The sequence below is a fragment of the Sciurus carolinensis genome, chromosome 16, assembly GCF_902686445.1.
Source record: "Sciurus carolinensis chromosome 16, mSciCar1.2, whole genome shotgun sequence".
Taxonomy (NCBI): domain Eukaryota; kingdom Metazoa; phylum Chordata; class Mammalia; order Rodentia; family Sciuridae; genus Sciurus; species Sciurus carolinensis.
In genome coordinates, this window is record NC_062228.1 from 14,337,764 (window position 1) to 14,359,101 (window position 21,338).

Consider the following 21,338-nt stretch of genomic DNA (forward strand, 5'->3'; position numbering starts at 1 on the left):
ACGAAATTTGGGGTCCGCGTTTGGTTGAGGCTGGTGGGTCGAGGGCAGGGCGTGACCCAGCGATCCCAGAGGAGCACAGGGCGCGCCAGGCCCGGGGCACCAGGGCTGGGGCTCCGGTTAGCCGCACTCCCCGCCAGGAGGCCGTCTGGCCCAGCCAGTGTCAAAGCAGCGGGCAGGGCACTGGCCCCCTGTGGGCTCGGGGCGCGCCCTTGCAGCCACCTCCCTGTTAAATTCCAGAGCTCAGCAGGGCAGTAGGGACATTCGACGCCAGTTTCCTGTGGCCCGGGCATAGGACGCACCCTTTTCGCGTCTTCTCTCCCGCCCCCCTGGAGGCACCGCTGCACTTCTCCCCTGCCGGTCCCCAAGAACCGTAGCCCGGAGAATCCCGGCAGTTTCCCGAGGTGCTGATCCCAGTTCACAGAGCCAGCGCGCGCCTCCCTGATGTCTGGCACACCCAGCCCCATTTCGGGAACCTTTTTGTCCCGCTGGCTCGGGCTCAGGGGAGGAAGCCAGGGCGCTCTGGCCCCTGGAGACAGCGACTGGGACGCTAAGACCGTCGCAGAGCCGCTACCCTGGGACCCTGGCGCCCCTTGCAGGTGCGCGCAAGGCATGGCTCCGCCGCCCTTCGACTGGGCGGGGAAACGCTCCCTGCGGAACAATTGGGTCACCTCATCGCTCCCCAGCGGGGCCCCAGGAAAACCACTAGGCCAGGGACCAGGCCCCAGCAGAGCCTGGGAAGGAGAGGGCGCGGCCGCGGCCGCAGCTCCTGCCCCCCGCCTGCGCCGCCCGGACGCAGCGCCCTACTCCCGGTCACCCCGACTCCCCAGCGGGGCCCTTCGCGTCCCACGGCTTCCCACCACTCCGCCGCCGTCAGTCCAGCCTCACAAGTGTCCATCCCGCGCTCCGGGAGTGGGGCGCTGATGGGAGGAAGCCAGGACGCGGGCCCTGAACCCGACTGCAGGAGGAGCTGGGCGGGAGTCCCAGGCGGCCCCTCCCGGTCGAGGGCTGGGGACAGAGGCAGTTTCTGTCCCCCTCAGTCCCGAGCAGAGCAGGGAGTGGAAAACCCCAGGGGCCCTGTTCTCCACTGAGGCCGACCAGAAACCCGACTGGCCAAGGAGGTGGGAGTGGATGTTTAGGTTAGCGAAAGGCCAGCTCGAGGGGTTCCTGTGTCTGCACATCTCCCTCCCTCTCATTTTGTCTGGTAAGAAAAAGGAGAGCAGGCGGATTTGTGCCGACCCCTCTTTCCGCAGTCTGGGAACGCTGCCGCGGGAAGAATCGCTCCCAACGACACTTAAGGCCCGACACTTGAATGCTAAAGGTTAAACTTACAGCCTGCAGGGAAGGGCTTCTTGCCAACTGGAGTAGTGGTGCGAGCTGCCACAGGTCCTCTGCCACCTCACCCTGGCCCCCTGCAGGTACAGCCAATGTCGAGGCTTTTGGTGTTTGTGTACTTCAGAGACAAGAGCCCTGAGTCCTGCGGTGCTGGCTCTTCCCTGCCCCCCACCTCTGGGATTCTCTCCTGCCTGGTCTCCCTCATTATGTTGCCTGTGGCTGTTTGTGCCTCAGTTTACTCTTGGGATCCCTGTACGCCTGGTGGGCTCCAACTCGTACCTGCTGAGGAGTTGGAAGGAATCCTCCTTTGCAACAGAGATGCAAGGAAGGCTCCCGCCCTGCAAGCTCTGGGAAGAGCTGATGTCCTTTTGCTCTGGGTACTTGGTAGCCCCTGAAGCTAGTCACAGGTAAGACCATAGCCATAACAGTGAATTTAGTGCTCAGTCTTGGAGGGGACTGTAGGGAGACACTGGCTGAGAGGGGACAGGAGGGGGGCAGTTTTTAGGTGGGAAGCTTCTCCGAAATGAATAGCCATGGGGGTGTCTATCCCAGGGATCCTGTGCTGGGAACCTAGGATGAAGGGCACTTGTTCCCCTTCCCTCTGGATCCCCCGCCCACCCACCACACAATAACGGTGAGATTCAATTCAGCATCCTTAAAAAGATATTCCAGAAGGGTTTGTTCTCAGGAACCAGGCAAGGTGCCCATAATCTCTCCCCCTCCCTGAAGACCCCACATTTGTTGAACACCTACTATGTTTTTGCTCCCTGCTAGGCATTTTACATGTAATTATAGTCAATTCTCCCAGCAGCAATGGGAGATACCATTGCTAATGATACCATTAGTCCCACTTCATAAAAGAGGAATATCACACCCAGAGAGGTTAAGTTGTTCACTTAAAGTCACACAGCATTTAGGAGGCTCAACTTGAATTGGAACCCAGATCTGTCAGGCTTTACAGCTCTTTCTATTATACCCATGCCTGTTGTCAAGGTCCGGAGAACCAGGGAACCAAGGGAAGAGAAGCAATAGTGCAGATGGGCTGAGGGGAGGGAAAGGAAAATATTCTGGGGAGGGTTGTTTGGGGTTTGTATGGTTTTAGGGCAACATTCATGGCTAGGAGACAAGTCACTGACCATAATGGAGGAGGGTCATTAAAAGAAAAAAGCAAGAAAATATAACAACATGCACAAAACCCCAGGATGACAGCAATATAGGTTAAGCCCTGAAATGATCGCCAGTGTACCCTGGGTTTGGGGTCTGGATTACTCATAGCCAGAACCCTCTACGGGGGCCCTTCTTGTTTTCTTTGCAAATTTTCTTACTCTGTCTGAAGCTGACAAGGTCCTTACTTCTGTGAGTCAGCAGGGCTCACAGGAAGGGATGATCAGATGACCAATCAGTCATGAAAAAATATTAGGAAATCCAGTAAACTGGAAATTAGAGAGGGTAGGGACATTCAAATGGCAGGCCTCTTGGGCACGTCGGTGCTTGGTTGTGCAGGCCCTAAGAGAGGGAAGGGCATGTGTAGCAGCAGGCCCACAGCCCCTTGGAACAAAAATGCCTTCTTTGCCCAAACTGAGGTTTGGCTGTCAGAGACTCTTCTGCCAACTCCAGCCTCACGTGCACCACCAGGCCTGACCACCCCTGTGGGTGATTCTGCAGACTCCAGTGGGACAGGCTGGTCTCCCTTCACTTCACAGTGGTTTGACTCTGAAGCTGCACAAGAGTGTGTGTGTGTGTGTGTGTGTGTGTGTGTGTGTGTGTGTCACTGGGCAGGACTGGCCAGGCCTGCGTGGAGGGGTTGCTGGAAGCCTTGTTAAGGAAGTACTTCTGACTAGGCAACCCAATTACATAATGGTGCAAAAATAACTCTGGGCTGGGAGTTGTGTCAGAGTGACGTATGTTGTTAACAGAGAGAAGTATCAAATATCTATCTTTTAACTTGAGGGCTGAAAGTACACTTGTATACTCTGATTAGACCCCAATCTTCTCCCCTTTCCCATAGAGGAAGCTAGTGGGGAGTGGGGTAGGCAGAGCAGTTTGCAAGGATGCTCCCCCTTTTGCTCCAAGGTGCAACGAAAACTGACTGTTCAATTCAGCTGTATTCTGCCGGCTCCCGAGTCCATCTATAGACATGGATGCCCAAATGGGTTTTGCATTGCTGCCTGTTATAAACTGATCAGGGGAGGTTGAGGAAAAGAAAGGAGGGGAGAGAATAAGAAATGAGAGAAAAACAGAGTGAAAGTTTTGAGGAGGGGTCAGTTATCTTATTACATCTTATATAGCAAGGCTAGAAGAGTTTCCCTGGGACCGTCCCAGATTTGCAACTGCATCTAAGGAAGACTCCCACTCTTGGAAAACAGAAAAAGTTGGTCATCTACCTTTCACAGGTTTGTGTGGGTTTCTTTTTTGTTTGTTTTAACCAGGGATTGAATTCAGGGGTGCTTAACCACTGAACCACATCCCCAGCTTGTTTTTTTTAATTTCTTTTGAGACAGGGTCTCACTAAATTGCTTAGGGCCTCACTAAGTTACTGAGGCTGGCTTTGTACTTGTGATTCTCCTGCCTCAGCCTCCTGAGCCACTGGGATTACAAGCATGTGCCACTGTGCCTGTTACTTCTCACAGGTTTTAGCTAAATTTCTACGAGGACAGAAAATTATGACCAAAATAGGATGCATCCTTTCAAGTCAAAATTATTCAAAGTTTGGCCTAAATGAGCTATTTCATCTAGATATAAAGGCCCTATTTCCAGGAAGTTGAAGAAAGAGCCATATATTCTTCCTCCACCCCCATCACCATTTTGAGCCCTAAAGCTTTCCAGGTGGGAAAATTACCTGCTCCAACAACTTTGCTTTTCAAATAAAGTTTCCAGATGTGCCTTTCCCATTTTAAAATGCCCTGAACTCCTGCTATGTTTTGCTTGGGGACCCTTATCTGTTTTTTATTTATTTTTTAATTTGGGGTACTGAGGACTGAACCCAGGGCACTCTACTACTGAGATACATTCCCAGCCCTTTTTTATTTTGGGACACCGTCTCACCAGGTTGCTGAGGCTGGTTTGGAACTTATGATCTTACTGCCTCAGCTTTCCCAGTAGCTGGGATTGCAGGTATGTACCACCATGCCACCTGACCCTTTTCTATTATTATTATTATTATTATTATTATTATTATTATTATTGGTACTGGGGTTGAACTCAAGGGCACTCGACCACTGAGCCACATCCCCAGCCCTATTTTGTATTTTATTTATAGACAGGGTCTCACTGAGTTGCTCAGTGCCTTGCTTTTGCTGAGGCTGGCTTTGAACTCTTGATCCTCCTACCTCAGCCTCCCAAGCCACTTGGATTACAGGTGTGCACCACGGTGCCCGGCTACCCTTTTTTAATTTTAAAGAACTCTGCTTAAGAGACATTGTAACTTGTCTTGTTCTTTCTTCTCTTTCACTGCTTGGTCCCTCTATGTGACACCAGTTACCTACTGAACTGTATCAAACTCCTTTACTATGTTCTCCTTGAGGCAATTAGCATTTTCTGTTTCCTGGGATTGATAAAACAGCATCTGATCTTTTCGTTGTAAATTTGAACCTTCCAGAACATCCTTAATCTAGATCCATCTGACCCCCTTACCAGAGAGACTGCAGGATAAGCAATCCTAGGCCCAAGACCCTTGCAGCCTAGTCGTTCTCCCCACCCCAGCCCTTTCTCCTCTTCCTCCTCCTCCCCTCCACCTTCTGGGGATTGCACCTGCTAGGTAAGCACTCCACCCCTCAGCCAAATCTCCAGTCCCTCTGTCCTTTTTTAAGAAATCAAAATGTCTTCAACCTCCTTAAGCTAATTATAAAAGCAAATAGCTTTTCCTCACGGAGTCATATTCCCTCACTTGTCAAAAGGCAGTTCCACTCAGAGACCACCATGTGCCCCACGGGGGGAACCTGCTTGTTCAGGACACAGCAGAAAGGAAAGGGTGAAGCCGTGTCCTCCCGCCTGGCCCAGCAGGCGCTGCCTTTATGGAGTCTATTTCCAGTCTGTTTACCTGGCAGGGACCACGTGACGAACCCAGAAGGAAATGCTGACATCATTGTCTCTCACACACGTGTGCGGCCTGCCGCCCCTCCCCCGCGCCCACGCCTCCACCACTTCTTTCTGCCGCTTTCTGTGGCCACTTGCCTTTGTTTTCCTTTTCCCTCCCAGGCCGGCTCAAGAGACCATCCTGACACCACACACACACACACACACACACACACACACACACACACACACACACACACACACACACACACGGGGGGGGGGCAGGCGGGCTTGTTTCCTTTTCCTTCTCCAACAAACCTTTCTTCCTCTTTCCAACTCTCAGATCTGTGGCCATTGAGTCTTCACTCGGTGTTTTTTTTTTGTTTTTTTAACATACTTCCTCTTTTCTCTTTTTCTATAAATTTAAGATTTCTAATTAAAAAAAAAAAAAATCTGGATGACCCAGAAAATGTTCCAGACCTGGGGGAGGAGGGGAGGGCAAAGCAAGGCTGCTGGGTCCAGCCGCTCAATTTCCTGCTCCAGTGGCCTTCAAGATGCAGGGGCTGGGGGCTTGGTCATATGTGCCCTATTTGTTTATGTGCAGCCTTTCCTCTTCTAGACATTGGTCCCACAGTTTCATCACTGCTACTGACCAGGGGCGCCCTCCCTTGCCCCCAGCCAGATCAGAGGTCCCGAAGCTCTTGGGCACAGGTGATTGGTCCCTGGTCTTTTCTCTGCGACTGTGCCTGTGGCTCCTAGTCCTTGGTCTGTGAGGGGCCAAAGAGGCCTCTCTGAGTCTTCCCGCCTGGGATCCAGGGTCCTAGGAAAATCTGGGAGGCAGAGAGGAGGGGTGGCCATGGTCAACACTGGTACCTTCTTCTAGTTCAAAGGGCTGCTTTTAACAGGGCTCTGAAGTCCTGTTGCTTGAGAAAGGAAAGCTTTCTTGGTACATGTGGGTGAAGGGCCAAAACACACAGTTTGAAGGAAATGTTTAATAAAGGCTTGGGAGCCTCAATCCGTTATTTATTCTCACAGAAAGGTGTAGATGGGGTGTCCCTGGAAACTGTTTTGAAAGCAGACAGCAAGATGGTGAGACAATGGGGAATGGTAGGGAACAGCTCTCCCAGGCCAAGGGGTGTAATGCAGACACTGACCTCCCCTTTGGCTCCTTCCTCCTACCCTGGGCTGTCATCTGGGTTCCTCCTCCTTTTAGTATGGGGCAGGGGACGGGAGGAAGGAGGAGGCATGGGAAGGTCACACAAGTGTGAGACTCCTAAGTAGTCATTACTAAGTGTGAACTCATAATCTGCAGCACTTATAAAGACTCCACTCGGAGTGCATGAATACTTAAAGGGGCATATTTACCACTGGGTTGTATAGAAAAATCTCAAATACGCATCAGAAGATTCTTGTGAGATCTAGGAATGGGACTCTGAACCTAGAAACAGTGGTCTTTGCTATATTTGGGTATATTTCTCTTTATTTTTGCTGTGCTGGGGTTCACATCTAGGGCCTCACACATGCTAGGCCAGTGCTCTACCACTCAGCCCAGCCCCACATTTCTATTTTTTAACAGACACTTCCAGTACTGTGCCAGCTAAGTGACCCTGGCAGTCAGTCAGGAGAGAATTCAGAAACTATGAGGTCACCCTGGGAGACCTGTGTACTTGGTAAGGCACAACGCTGACGGGGGTCTGACTGAGGACGCTCATCATAAATATGCCTCTGCAACCTCATTAGGATCTAAACCCTTTTGGGACATGCTAGGAATCTAGAACCTTCTATAGGCTTTACATGTTTTGTATAAGTTCTAATTCTATACTTTCAAATGTTATAGGCTTGCTGTCATGAGTTGTCCATCAGACATATAGCTCTGTTGATCAATGAAATTACTATTTTTTGTGTGATTTTTGAGCCCAAATAAAAGTAGCATTGAAGAGTCTCAATGTCATTTTTGTCATTGCCATCTCATCATTTCTGGATGAAACGGATTAGGATACAGAACAACAAGACAGAACACAGGTTCCAAACTCGCAACTGTGTGTTCTAGTGGCCTCTGTCCGTAGATCCTGCATGGTCGTATTCTTGTCAATTTTTGTCACAGAGGGTGGTGGGAATTGTTCAAAAAGAAAAAGGGGGAGGAGAAAGGAAAGAAGGAAGGAAGAAAGGAAAGGAGGAGGAGAAGGAGGAGGGGGAGGAGGGGAGACAAGGAGGAGGGAGAGGAGTAGGGGAAGGAGAAAGAAAGCAAGAAAGAAAGAGGAAGAAAGAAAAAGAGAAGAGGAGGAGGAGGAAAAGGAGGAGGTGGGGGAGGAGGGGAAGGAGGAGAAGAATTCTCATCTTTTACCATGGAGTCTCTGAACTCCGTAGACTTCTGGGGAAGACACTATAGGGAGTTCTCTCCCAACTCTGGCATGTAGCTCACCTCCTCTTGTGGACACTGTCCCCAGCCCCATGTTGGAGCGGACAGTACCCAGTCTCTCCTATTTAGCTCTCTGGCGTGTTTCCTGTGTTCATTTATAACTATATAGCACCAAAGTAATGCCAACAATATTCATCTGTTTCACTACTCAGTGACAGTGCTATGGAAGTGCAGGGACCTTTATAAACAGATCTGCGTTCATCTTAGGGGTTACACCACCTGCTTCCACTGTGGGCACCAGGTGATCTCGAACCTCCACAGGCTCCCTGGCACTCAGTGATGCGACTGTGCGGAAGAGGAGGGTGATGATAATGACCTGTGATCACGGCGGTGATGATGATGACCTCGGTGATGTGACAACACCACATTGCAAATAAGGATTCCAGGAGGAAGGTCGTTCTGGGCCTAAAGATACATTTAACAAAGACGGAAGGATCGGATGAACGGACAGATGCAGTGAAGGACTTCCCTTGAGATTACACTGAAATCTGATTCTTTATTCTTCTTTTTAATTTTTTTTTTAGTTGTTAATGGATCTTTTATTTAATTAATGTATTCATATGTGGTGCTTAGGATTGAACCCAGGGCCTCACACATGCCAGGCAAGTGCTCTACCACTGAGCCACAACTCCAGCCCCTCTTTATTCTTTTAAAAGCATAATTATTATTAGTTTTTTTTTTAACAAAAATGCTAAGGACAGGGCCTGAGCTAAAATGGACTGACAATGATACAAGGTGGAGCCATTATCACTTTTCATCATCAGTTTTTTTTTTTTTTTTAACGATACTGGGGATTAAACCCAGGGACCCAGGGCCTTAGAAATGTTAGGCAAGTACTAACACATTAAAAAATATAGAGAAAAATAGACAAATATAAGAACAAACTAGCTGGAAGAATCAAGGTCTGTTCTTAGAAAAATAAAATAAAATAAAATAAAGCAAGACTTTGGAGAGTGGAAAAGTCATCAAAAACTTGTGGTCTCATTGCAACTCTGCCACTAAGAGTCGGATGGTCTTCCAGCAAGTCACTCTGTCCCCAGAGGGTGCTTCTCCTTGTCCAGTGGCAATAGCAGTACGCACCCACTGGGTTGTCTGAGGAGTAAATATGATGGCACATATAAAGTGTCTAGCACAAAGCCTGGCACATGACAGGTGTTTGATAACGAGTCACGATATCCTGATGGTACTAATCTGTTGGTGCTGCAGAGTTGGAGTGTGAAGATCAAGTGATTTTGAAAGTGCTGTGAAACTAGTGGGGTCTAGACAGACATATGATCTTCTTTTTTTAGGTATCATTGGGCTCTGGGTTACATTTGTTAGTACTGGGAAATGGGGCAATGAGATAAAGATATATTACTGAGGAAAACCTTTCTCCATATACAGGTACCTGATATACCTAATTCCAGTCATCAAGTTCCTGAAATAGAAGGAATGCAAGTTGGTGCCCACCAGACATCCTCAGGAGGGGCGTTGCGAAGATTCATAGTTTAAAATGATGCAACAGTTATTAAAGCACTTGGACTCTCTGGAGCAGAGGGGATATGTAAATCCAAGGCATCATCATAAAAGCAATATCATCGCCGTCACTAGCAACAGACTCTTTTCTAAGCCAGAATAGAATTTCCAGAAATTACGGAGGATGACAGATTTATTTCCACGCATCTCACTTGCTTTCAGAGTTATTGTTTCCTCCTATTTATTTATTTATTTTTTTCCCTCTCTGTGGTGATAGAGAAGCCTGAGAACCGATCCTGTCAGGAAGTTCTTGGGGAATTTCAGAAGATGCACAAGCAGGGTATGTGAATGACTGAGAGGCCAGGAAAAAATATATAATATTCATAACTGATCTTCTGAGCACATCTGAATAATCAAAACCACGATGATAAACACGTCAGATATATCCGTCAGGACTCACAGGATCCTCAGCGGGAACAGTTCCCTCTGAGGGAACTTACTAGTATGTCTTCCTCTTAAAGCAGGTCAGATAACTTTCCCCCCCTGTGCTTGGACCTCTCAAAAAAGACGTGCTATTAAATCCAGACCCCAGGATAGGAGCTCAATTGCCCCCTGCACGTCTCATGCCAATCCCCAAATTTTCAGAATTTATTAACCAAGATGCTGGATGAAAGAGTTTAAGCATCTTGCTAAATAAAATAGAGATTACATTTATCATTTCTCCTCAATCTACTAAAATCTTGTTACTCTTTCACGGAAGGAGATGAATCAGTCTGACAGGACTTGTTTTGTCGAGAGATCTAAGTTCAGGCTGTATTCACTGTAGATTATTCTAGAACTGATTTGGCTGTCTTTTTTTTTTTTTTTTTCCAGGTGAAGTTCCAGATTAGGACATTACCAACTTCCCTTTTTCTTTTTAAAAATAGAGACATGCAAGCCCAAAAAAACCAAAGGCCAAGTGTCTTCTCTGATAAGTGGATGATGATACATAACGGGGGGGAGGGGTTTGCTGGGGGGAGGGTAAGAGAAGAATGGAGGAACTTTGGATGGTGTAGAGGGAAATGGGGCGGGAGGGGGTGGAGGAAGGAAAGATAGAGGACTAAGACAGACGTTATTACCCTATATGCATGTATGATTACACAAATGGTGTGAATCTACACTGTGTACAACCATAGAAATGAAAAGTACCCCATTTGTGTATAATGAATCAAAATGCAGTCTGTAAAAATTAAAATTAAAATAGAATTTAAAAAATAGAGACATGAATCCTGCTTTCCTGCGGTCTTTCCAAGGTCTTAAAATGAAGTGACTCTCCCATGATGTAGCCAATAAGAACAAATTCTCTTATAACCAACCTTACCTTGCAAAAAAAATAAAAAATAAAAAAATCTTCAAAAACGAAGGTGGTGGCTGGGATTGTGGTTCAGTGGTGGAGCATTTGCCTAGCACATGTGAGGCACGGGGCTCAATCTCCTGCACCACATAAAACTAAATAAACAAAATAAAGGTATTGTGTCCACCTACAAATAATTTTTTTTAAATAAGGTGTTTGTACTGGTGTTTAAGGAATGTTTAAGACTTGATCCTGTAAAAACAATGAGGAAACAAATGGCCAAGGCATACAACCTCAACTTTGACAAGCATATTTCCAGATATCTGAAGAGGTTTATGAACTGAAAGTGGTCAAGGCCAAAGATAGGTATGGTGAATTTTCAAACTGTGTCAATGTTGTACATCTCATGAGGTCAACGTCTTTAATCTCCATAAACATCTTGAAACTCCACTAGGAAGTAAATGAGAAAATAGATAAAAAAGCTCAGAGTTTATACTTCTTACTAAGACTACAATAGCAGAGGGGTTATGCACTTTCTAAAATCACAGGGTTTTTATTATAAAAATCCAACATTTCTAGAGAATGCACTGTATGGAGACAATTTCAAAGTCATGAAAAGCCCCAGCTCTGTGAAGATCAAGAAGATAGCACAAACTTGACTTCCTTGACATGGAATTTCCAGTGTCTTGGGTACTTCTGGATACCAACTACCAACCCGACTCTTTCTTCATACTGAGCAGGAGATTTCAACCCCTTGTTTCTTTCTTTCTTTCTTTCTTTCTTTTTTTTTTTTTACTCATTTATTTTTTCATTAATTTTTTGACAGTAATAATTTTTTTAAAAAATTCTTTTCATGGGGCTGGGGCTGGGGCTCAGTGGCAGAGCGCTTGCCTAGCATATGTGAGGCACTGGGTTCGATTCTCAGCACCACATATAAAAAAATAAAATAAAAGTCCATTGACAACTAAAAATATATTTTAAAAAATTCTTTTCATACATGTATGTAGGGTAATAATGTCTGTCTCAATCTACCATCCTTCCCATCCCCACCCAGCCACCGCTACCCTCATTTCCCTCTGCACAATCCAAAGTTCCTTCATTCTTCCCTACCCACCCCCCACTCTGGATCAGTACCCACTTATCAGAGAAAACATTCAGCTTTTTCAGTCCCTTGTTTCTTGAGAGCATAATTGGAATGAGCTCCATCAACTTGCCTGGTGCCCTGTATTTAAACCTTGTGTGAACCTTTCTGTCCTCAGTGAAATGCCTTTATGTCCTTACCCATTACCTCCTTTCTCCTTTGCTGCCTCCACATCACTGCAAGTCTTTCTTGGGCTCCCAAACACAACCCCTCCACCCCTGCTCCTTCCTTCCCATCTTGCCCCCTTGCCGTTCCCATGGCACACCTGTCTCCATCAATCTTGTATCGGTCTCTGCTTGGAAGCCTACACAAACTCTAGTCCCTCCTACTAGACAGTAACAACAATGATTCCTTTGATTCAACCACCTGATCAATGTACCACCCTTCCTTTCATTAGACAACTTCCTAAAGAATCATTTCTTTGTATTTTATTTTATTTTTTATTTTTTGGTGCTGGGGACTGAACAAGGGCCTCGTGCATGCTGAGCACACGCTGTACCACTGAGCTACACCCCAGCCTCATGAAGAGTCATTTAAACATGTTCTCCAGTCATTCTTGGATGCCTCCACAGCTAGGGATGGCTCTGGCTATTCAGGAAGGATGGTCAGTATTTTGAGCCTAAACTGAATCTCTGGAGCTCCTGCCCACTGGTCCTGGTGTCACCTTGGAGGCCACACAAAGCAAGTTTAATTCCCTGTCACAGATGGTCTTCCTCCTTTCTTCTGTCCTGTTTTCTCTCTGATTTTTTTTTTTTTTTTTTTGATACTGAGGATTGAACCCAGGGGGGCTTAACCACTAAGCTACATCCCCAGCCCTTTTTATCTTTTATTTTGAGTCGGGGTCTTATTAGTTGCTTAGGGCCTTGCTAAGCTGCTGAGATTGGCTTCCATCTCAAAAATCCTCCTGCCTCAGTTTCCCAAGTCGCTGGGATTACAGGCATGCACCACTGAACTTGGCTGACTCTGATATTTCTAAATGAGGAACTGCCACTTCCTTCAACTGTTCTTCACATGACCTGGTTCTGAGTTCCTTTGCCTTCCTGTTTCCAGTTTGCCTGTATTTTTAGAGTCATGCCCAGAATTAAATATAAATTATCCACATCTGCTCTATCTACTCCAAATGGGCCAGGAGTCTCGCATCTTTTGTTCTTCTCATCAAACTTTGCTCAGGACAACTCTGGAATCCTCCTATTAACTTAAACCTCTATGACAGCAGTTTGTACAGTGTGGCCCATGAAGTTTCTAATTTGGACTGAATTTTTATACTCCCCTAAAAAAGGTCCCACACCAGTAATCAACTCTGCAGACACTTTGACTTTGGACTTCCTAGACTCCAGAACTAAGGAAAAGAAATGTCTGTTGTTTGAGCCGCCCAGTCTATGATCTTTTGTTGTAGCAGTTATCTTAGGCTCCACCTCAAACTTTGTGAATCTTACAACCAGGGTGGAACCTGGGAGTCCACATTTGAAACAAGTATGCCAGGTGATTCTTAAATGCACATAAAAGTCTGAAAATAGAACTGCTCTGAGACTTTCCTGATACCTGTTGCCAAGTCTGGCTCCTTCTGCCTGTGTTTATGTAGATGGATTTTTAGATCCAAGAGAGAAACCTCCCCAGCCTCTCTGCTCCAGTACTGCGGATTGAACTCAGGGGTGCTCTACCCCTCAGCTACATCACCAGCCCATTTTACTTTTTATCTTGAGACAGGGTCTTGATAAGCTTCCCGGGCTGACCTTGAACTTGTACTCCTCCTACCTTAGCCTTTCCAGGAGCTGGGATTGCAGGTGTGTGCCACCATGCCTGGCTTCCATTTTCTTGTGTTACATTTCATCTGATTAATTATGGTGCATAGCTTTGGTCTTTCAAAATTATTTGCTGGGGAGCTGGGGTTGTAGCTCAGTGGTAGAGCGCTTGCCTAGCATGTGTGGGGCAATGGGTTCGATCCTTAGTACTGCATAAAAATAAAGTTATTGTGTTCATCTATAACTAAAAAAACTATTTTAAAAAATTGATGGACTAAGGATGTAGCTCAGTGGTAAAGTGCCTTCTTAGCACATACAACACAAACACCCTTTTGTGTTCTTTTCTCAGCAACATATGATTTTATGACTACTATGCATGGATTAAGACCATACTCTTAGTATCACAGCATTGGCAATCTCCTCCACATAGGTACCAATTACAACCAACCAATTACTGACAAACCCATGCTTCATCTTATTTCCCATGAGATGGATGGACAAGTTGCCATTTACCATATTTTCAAATGCTTTGCTAAAACCCTGGTATTCTTTGCCTTTTGCATTTCCCTAATCCATTCTTTTATATGGATCCTATCCAAGAAGGAAAAGAAGTGTTCTTGCAGGTCATTTACTTATGCATTCTAGAACTTGTGGCCAACCAAGGGAAGGTAGTATACAAAATCCACCTTTTTCAGTCACCGTGTTCTGAGTGCCCAAGACCCATAGGTTATAAGTCCCCAACTTGTTATTCTAGGTGTTCTTGTCCACATGTTGACTGTGCATGTGGACGGAGAGTTCTTGAACTCCCAGGTTTTGCCTTAGATGCCTCTAAATATCTCACGGTAAGTAGCACAATATTCTATGCAGCAACTTTTCTTTGAATGCATGAATGAATTTTGCCTTTTATTCCCACTAACATATATATATTTTTTTATGAAAACAGACTGAAATCCAGTGAATTATGGAATGTGCTTCTTAGGCATGAGGGAAGTGGTAGGCATGGACAGTTCTCCACAGTTCCAGTAATTTATCATAGTCACTGCTCATATAAATGAGCTCATTAAAATAAAGGCATTCTTTGAAATGCGGTGTGATGCAAACATCGAGAAACAATGACACAGTTCTTGAAACATGACAACTTTACCAGAATCTGTTGTAATGACCAAATGAGATGCAGAAAAAAATTTCAAAACAAACACCAAAAGCCTTGCCTTAGTGGAACCACTTAAGTTAGTATAATATATATGGAAATAATGTTTTTTATGGGCTTAATCCTAATGCTCATTGAGATGACATAGAGGAGGTGTATTCATAGGACACAAGAGAGCCAGACAAGGAAATGTGGCTTCTCTCCATATCATTGCTCCTTCCACAACACAACCAGTCACACATCTGATAATTCTCTGATATGAGATAGAAGGGGTGAGTAACTCTAAAGGAATGGTGGAAATACCTGTGGTTGCCATGGGTCAAATGACTTTGTCTGTGGTCATGTTTTTACAAATACTCCAGAACATTCTCCAACTAGAAAAGCCACACCAACTCAGGTTTATAACTGGCATCTAATTGGTAGAAACTGGGGATGCTTATCAATATCCTATAATGCACGATGCATATTCCTACCAACAAAGAATCAGCTGAAGCAAAATGCCAACGGTGTTATTTCAATCAAAATTTTCAGTTCCAAAGTATTGAGAGTACTGCTACAGAGATTCCCAGGACTAGGGTTAGGGTTCTAGCCTCAATCTAGAAATTCTACTCCATCATGAAACTACCTGTTGTGAGTCTGGAATGTAACTCCCAGTGACAAGCACTATAAGATGCTTTGCAGTTCTGTAGTGAGGTGAGTACCAAGCCCAAAAGCCCAAGCTAGTAACCTGGTTTTGGGGGCAGTGCAAATGGAGGTAGAAAGTTCTGGAAGGCTTATGACAGCTCACAGGAGCTGAGTGGAAAGGCACTTGGTGAATTCTAGTGAGAGGGCAACTCCCTTCTCCACACATGTTAGGATCCAGTAGGGTCTTGTAAGAGGCATCAGTGAGCCATGCTCATGGTCATAAATGGGCCCTGAATGACACCTTGTAAAGAGATAACTGTAGATGGAGGATCCAGGAATGTTAGATGGACATGAAACAAACGTACTGACTGGAGAGGGTGCTGCTTTTTGTGCCGACTCCAGGAGAGTCTTCATCATTTAGGAGTAAAAAGGGAACTAACTTCACTTGAAGCCCCTGGCTAGTAGACCCATTTCCCCCAATGGTTATAATTTTTGATATGGTGGAGATTTTAATCATTACCAGTATTATACATATAGAAAAGCTGGTAAATTTAATGAAGCTTCCAGATACCCCCTGAGAGATGATTATAACTCTAATTAAAAATGGGAGATAACAGATGAGAATCCCATGAGACTCTGTAAGCAAGTGGCACTCATATGTCATCTTTCATGGAGGTGACTTCGTTCATGTCACTTTGGGCTCTTTCCAGGAGTAAAGGATGCTGTCTCCAAATTTTAATGTATTATGAAATTTAATGTCGTTTGAAGATAAGAAAATGTATTAAATTGTAAGGGACAAATGTTTTCTAAGCCAAACCAGATTTTCATTTCATTTCATACACCTGTGCTTACCATCCCATGATTATATATAGCATATATATATATATATATATATTTATATATATATATATATATATATATATATATATTAGAGGTATCATCTAAGTAAGTTCTATCTTAGTATCAACTCTAGGTATGAAGAACAAGAGAGGAATGAATGGGACAGAATGAACATTGGGGATCCATGCTCAGACAAGACTCTGGGAACCAGGTAAGTATGGCAGTTCAAGTAGGTAATTGGGGCATGGATCCAGGTAACCAAATGATAATTATTAGACCACTATCAAGTAGGTCTTGAAGTTCAAGGCAGTCACATTCATTGAGACACCAGTATCAGAAGGCAGAACCACTAATAGGAGTTCATTTTACCACAAGAAGACAAGTCTTCCAACTTCTATAGTACTGGCCGTATTGACGAGTCATTGGAGAGGTTTGGCCATACTTGGGTCCTGAAAGGGAAGTCCCCTTGCTTAGTATCCATCATGGGGGTACGGGCAGGCAGGGTGTAGCCAGAAAAAGTCAGAAGCAGAAGGACACAGCTCATTGAGAGGTCTTAGGTTAGATGGGACCTCTGCATTTGGACACAACACAGCCCTGGATGGAGATTTCAGTAGACTGCCCAGAGGTACCTTACTTCCAAGAAAAAGATAACACTACACCCTTAGATAGTGGACTTGCACTTTCTAATCCATACAAATATTCTACCAAGGAGAATGCAAATGAGAGAGAGCTGGGCCAACATGAAGCCAGCAGTGGCATTAACAAAGGTCGTGATATGGACCCTTTTAGGGACACCTCTGTGTATAAGCAATGGATGTGGTGACTGTTCCATCCACTGAACCTTCACTGACTAGCATGAATAGGGGCAGTCTCTGAAAAAGAAGACCTGGGATTCAAGATTCATTCTTGGATAAGGTGACTGTGCAGACACAGATCCTGAAACACCAAGTTGCTCTGGGAGACTGACCTGAAGACTTTAACAATGATCCTTGACTGGCAAGATCTGGAGATACCCCACCAGTGCCCAGACCTGGGGAACTGTCTTCAGGATGTAAGGATGAATAAATATTCCTGAACTCAAGGTGCTTGCTTGGAGGTTGGTGGTCCCTAAACTCATCTCTAGCCTTGATTCCTTCCCAAATCCTACATGTGATTCACAAAATGTCTACCTGCGATTTCCGAATAGGTTGTGTCTTCTCTGTTGGGAATGCCTTGCCTCTTCTCTATAAATGCCATCCTGAACCTTCTTCCTGGAAAACCCCAATAGGCCAGCTACTTTCTTTGAATTCCATACTCTCCAAGTTCATGATAATAACTCTATTTAAATAATGTCTGTGGTTGTTTGAAAATAATGTCTGTGGTTGTTTGATTACTTGATATTTTTCTTATGAAGAAGAAAGGACTTTGATCTCAGGGACCATTTGTTTAAGAACAAAGAACTGTGTGCCTAGCTCAGTGCCTGTCATGCAGTATATGCTCAATAAATGTCAATAAATATTTCTGGAAGGAGGGGAGAGAGAAGGGAAGGTGGAAAGGGAGGTTAAAGAAGGAATAAACACTAGTAACAAGGCAAATAGCAGAGTCAGGCTCTTCAAAAAGGATCAGCCAGCTTGGGAGAGCCCATCTCATAAAGATCTACAAATGAGTTGGCAATGGCCTTCCATGGCTTCAGGACCGATTCTTACTGTACTTACTGGCAGAACCCCAGGGAATCCCTCTTCATGAACTGGTAGTGGCATACCTTCCTGGAAAGCCAGCACACAGAGCCATTCAGCACCAGCCATTGGAGGCCATGCCAGAGGGCTCCTGGCATCCTAGACGCTGGGACTTGCTAAGTCCTGGCATTATCCTACTAATTTTCTTTGAAACCCTGAAATGTGATATTACGGCATTTGATAATTATCAATAATGACCCAAACTACTCAACCTTAGTTTTGGTGAATTGCTATAATCTATTTGATGATCCTCATCAGATGAAAGATTTGTGGAGCTGGGTCCTCATTCAGAAATTCCAATAGATAGCTTTTGAAAGTGCTGCTTATTTTTCAAAATATTATCCAATGGTGACAAAGATTACTGCAGCTAAAAAGCCTGAGAATATCTATGAGGATTTTTCAAGATGCTAGAACTTGACAATACAGAACTCTGCTACTTTCCACAGTCCTTAGCAAACCAATAAATTCATTATTCAAGATATTCAATAGAACATTCAGCACATATCCTTAGCTGCTCGCAGAAACCGGTGCTATTGATATATAAGCTGCTCGAAGAAAGTGCTTTTAAGCTCATTGGTGAACACGGAAATGCACTATCTTGCAATCAAAGAGTCAAAGAATGAGCCAGAAGGTATCTTACAGATAGACTCATCTGAAATAAGGACACTTGTGCTCAGCTGGAAACGGTAAGTCACTTAGTGACCTGTCCAGAGACACACAGCTAGTGAGTGTCCCAACCTGGCAAATATAATGATCTCAGAGTACCTTTCTACTGCTCTGGACGGATGGCAAACTGCATCCTACGTACATAGGAAAAAGACTGGCATCACATAGGCCCAATTGTCTGAAGAAACCGTCACCCCTCCTAAAACAATAGTCCATTTAAATTTAGTGCAGGCTGGTCAGGCCCAGAGCTTTACCAGCCCCCCAGAAAACAGAGTATTGTTTCCGCCCAAACCTTGTACTGAAAGGAAGCCTGCCATCTGGCAATGACCTCGTGAGACAACTTTGGGGAGAGCAAAGGGCTGAGAAGAGAAAGGCCTTATTCTCACTGCAAACAGGAAAAGGAAAGAGAAAAAGCCAGCTCTGTCTCCACACAAGGTTTGCTGGGCTGGCTATGAACTGTTCCAGGACGTTCCATCAAATAGATGCCTTCATAGAGTCAAGCCAAGCGCGAACACTGTGTCTGGGACTCCCACTCCCGGGACACACACGTGGGCCGGCTCACACTCCCTCCTGCTCTTGCGCACCCTGGGAGAGCGCTTATATGGGCTTCATGAGGCTAAGTAATAAACACTTTGTCTTCACCCTGCTATTTATGGGTTGCTTGGGGCATCCTGTTCTCTCTGCTGCCCTTACCTGAACAGACGGCTCTTGCAGACCTGCAGTTTAATGGGGACAACAGTAAATCTGAAAGGCTCTGTGTGCCGGGCACGCTCCTGCTCTCCTGCCCACCCTGCTATTTACATAGAAAGGCCATCCATGCATCTGTTCTCTGTGCTCCCCATCTCCAGGTTGCAGCCCTGCTTTCTCCTCGGGCCTTGGTCTTTTTCCTTCCTTTCAGACATCTCTCTAAGAAGTGCTTTTCTATGTTACCACTCCCAGGGATCTCCCTTCACCGGTCGGCAATGGAGCAAACAATTGTGCCAATAAGAGCAACTCCAAGGGCTGCAAACCAGCAGCTGTGGCCTCCAGCAGAGGTTCCTGGGGAGACTGGACGCACGCACATGCAGAGTGAAGGAGATGACCCGTCCTACCTGGCGCTGACTTCCAGGTTCACTTAGCGGCCGAGTGCTTCCCCTGGCCCTTTGTGTTTGGATTGCCAAGGGGGAAAGATGCACATTGGAAAGCCGGAAGTGTGTCCGACCAGCAGGCGTCTGAGAGTTGCAGAGGAAACGCTGGGAGGGTCCAGTGGTGATCACCTTGGTGGGTTAGGGGGGCTCTTTTTACTCTCTTCTTTGGGGTTTTCAGGACTCTCAGGGCTGACAAGTCCTGGGAGGAGAGATGGAGTCACGGCCGCTCCCTGTCCACTGGCAGGCCATCACACCAGCCTGGAGCCCTGCCATCTCTAGGTCTCGTCTTCATCTTGGGCCAAGCGGTCGACTTCTGAAAACAGACAAGACAGAGAAGGATGCGTTAACTCGGCCTCTCCCCACAGAACGCAGCTCGCCATTGCAGCACTGATTAAATACAGGACATTATCTCACCATAATGCCCTCCTGGCGGCGTTCCCAGGAAAATTCTAACTAATCATAAAAATAGAAAGAAAAACGCAACCTAAATTCCATTCCTCGTCTTAAATGAGTGATGTGTTCACTTTTATTTATTTTTCTGGAAGCGAGGCGGGAAAAGAAAATGAATTTTAGGGCTTAGAAAAACAAGCTACTAATAGTACTAAGTAGGGCTGGGCGGTGGTGCAGACAGCCAGCTCTAGCAGATGGAGCCGGCAAGGCATGGCCTGGCATGGGTGGGGCCCGGTGCTTCCCTGGCTGTAAACTTCAAGTTTAAAACGGGAGCACCTGGCAGGGCAGAGCCAGGATTGGGTGAAGGATTGGGATGGCTGTGGGGTTGAGAGTGCACACACACACACACACACACACACGCACACGCACGCGCACACGCGCACACACACACACGATCCCCACCAAGCTCAGTGCTCAATACTTTCCTTACTGCCCCAGCAGGCAAGTGCTCTTCCAATACTCTTTCAAGCAATGCCTGATCTTCCTCTCCCAACCTTCTTTCTGTCGACACAGTCTTCGGTATTCTCTCCCTGGAAGATCCTTTCCTTGAGATTCACCTACTCACACTTTAGACACTGGAATAGATGGGAACCTGCTCCAAGAACCTCGACTCCAGGACAGATGTTGGCATTCTAAACCCCCCTTCATGGTAGCCATGGGACTGTCAAGCACGCAATGATCCCGTAGTCGGTTAACTTGGTTGTTATTTATTCTCTTAGATTTAAAAAAAAAAAAAAAAAAAAAAAAGTGTCCTGCTACCTGGTTTGAAATTGATGGGCAACTATTCAACAAAGAGCTATGTTGGAGGGGTGCTAATGGCCCATCCACCTGTCCACGATTACCTTAGGGCTTAGGCTTAGCAGCAACCAGCAGACATGAGACCACAGCAAGATGGGTCCACAACACTGAGTACTCCCCCTAAACAGTTCCTGCTCTTTCCTTCTGGAAAGGATTTGCAGATAAACCATGGGACAGTTCAGAATTCTGAAAACCAGCTTCTGAGATGCTTCTCATAAAGTTAATGCCAGATGAAAAGAAAGTAAAAGACACGCCCCAGGCCTCCTACCCGTACCTGACCGGCTTTGGCATTAGAACCCCAGCGATGCCATCCCCCACCCTAGCTATGCTGAAGTAATGGGCACAGTTGCTTGATGGCAAAGTTCTAGCTGGGCTAATTAAGCATACTGAGCTAATAACCTTCCATTTTGGGACCAGTATTATTCATAATTTAATGTATTGCTGCTGAAACATTAACCTTTCGACAACTGGCATGTTGCCTATAGCAGCACAAGTGCTGACCATCTTTCAGTAGAATGAGTATTATTGTTAA

At 45.7% G+C, this 21,338-nt stretch overlaps 1 protein-coding gene across 1 annotated transcript in view; it reads right to left on the bottom strand.

The window, feature by feature from the left end:
* The window catches only part of Zfhx3 (zinc finger homeobox 3), a 264,272-nt gene extending 244,723 nt beyond the window's left edge, over window positions 1-19,549 (bottom strand). The window contains exon 1 of the mRNA XM_047527802.1: window positions 19,523-19,549. The gene's annotated coding sequence lies outside the window, so the exon portion shown is untranslated. The remainder of the gene's footprint in view (window positions 1-19,522) is intronic.
* Window positions 19,550-21,338: the final 1,789 nt, after the last annotated feature.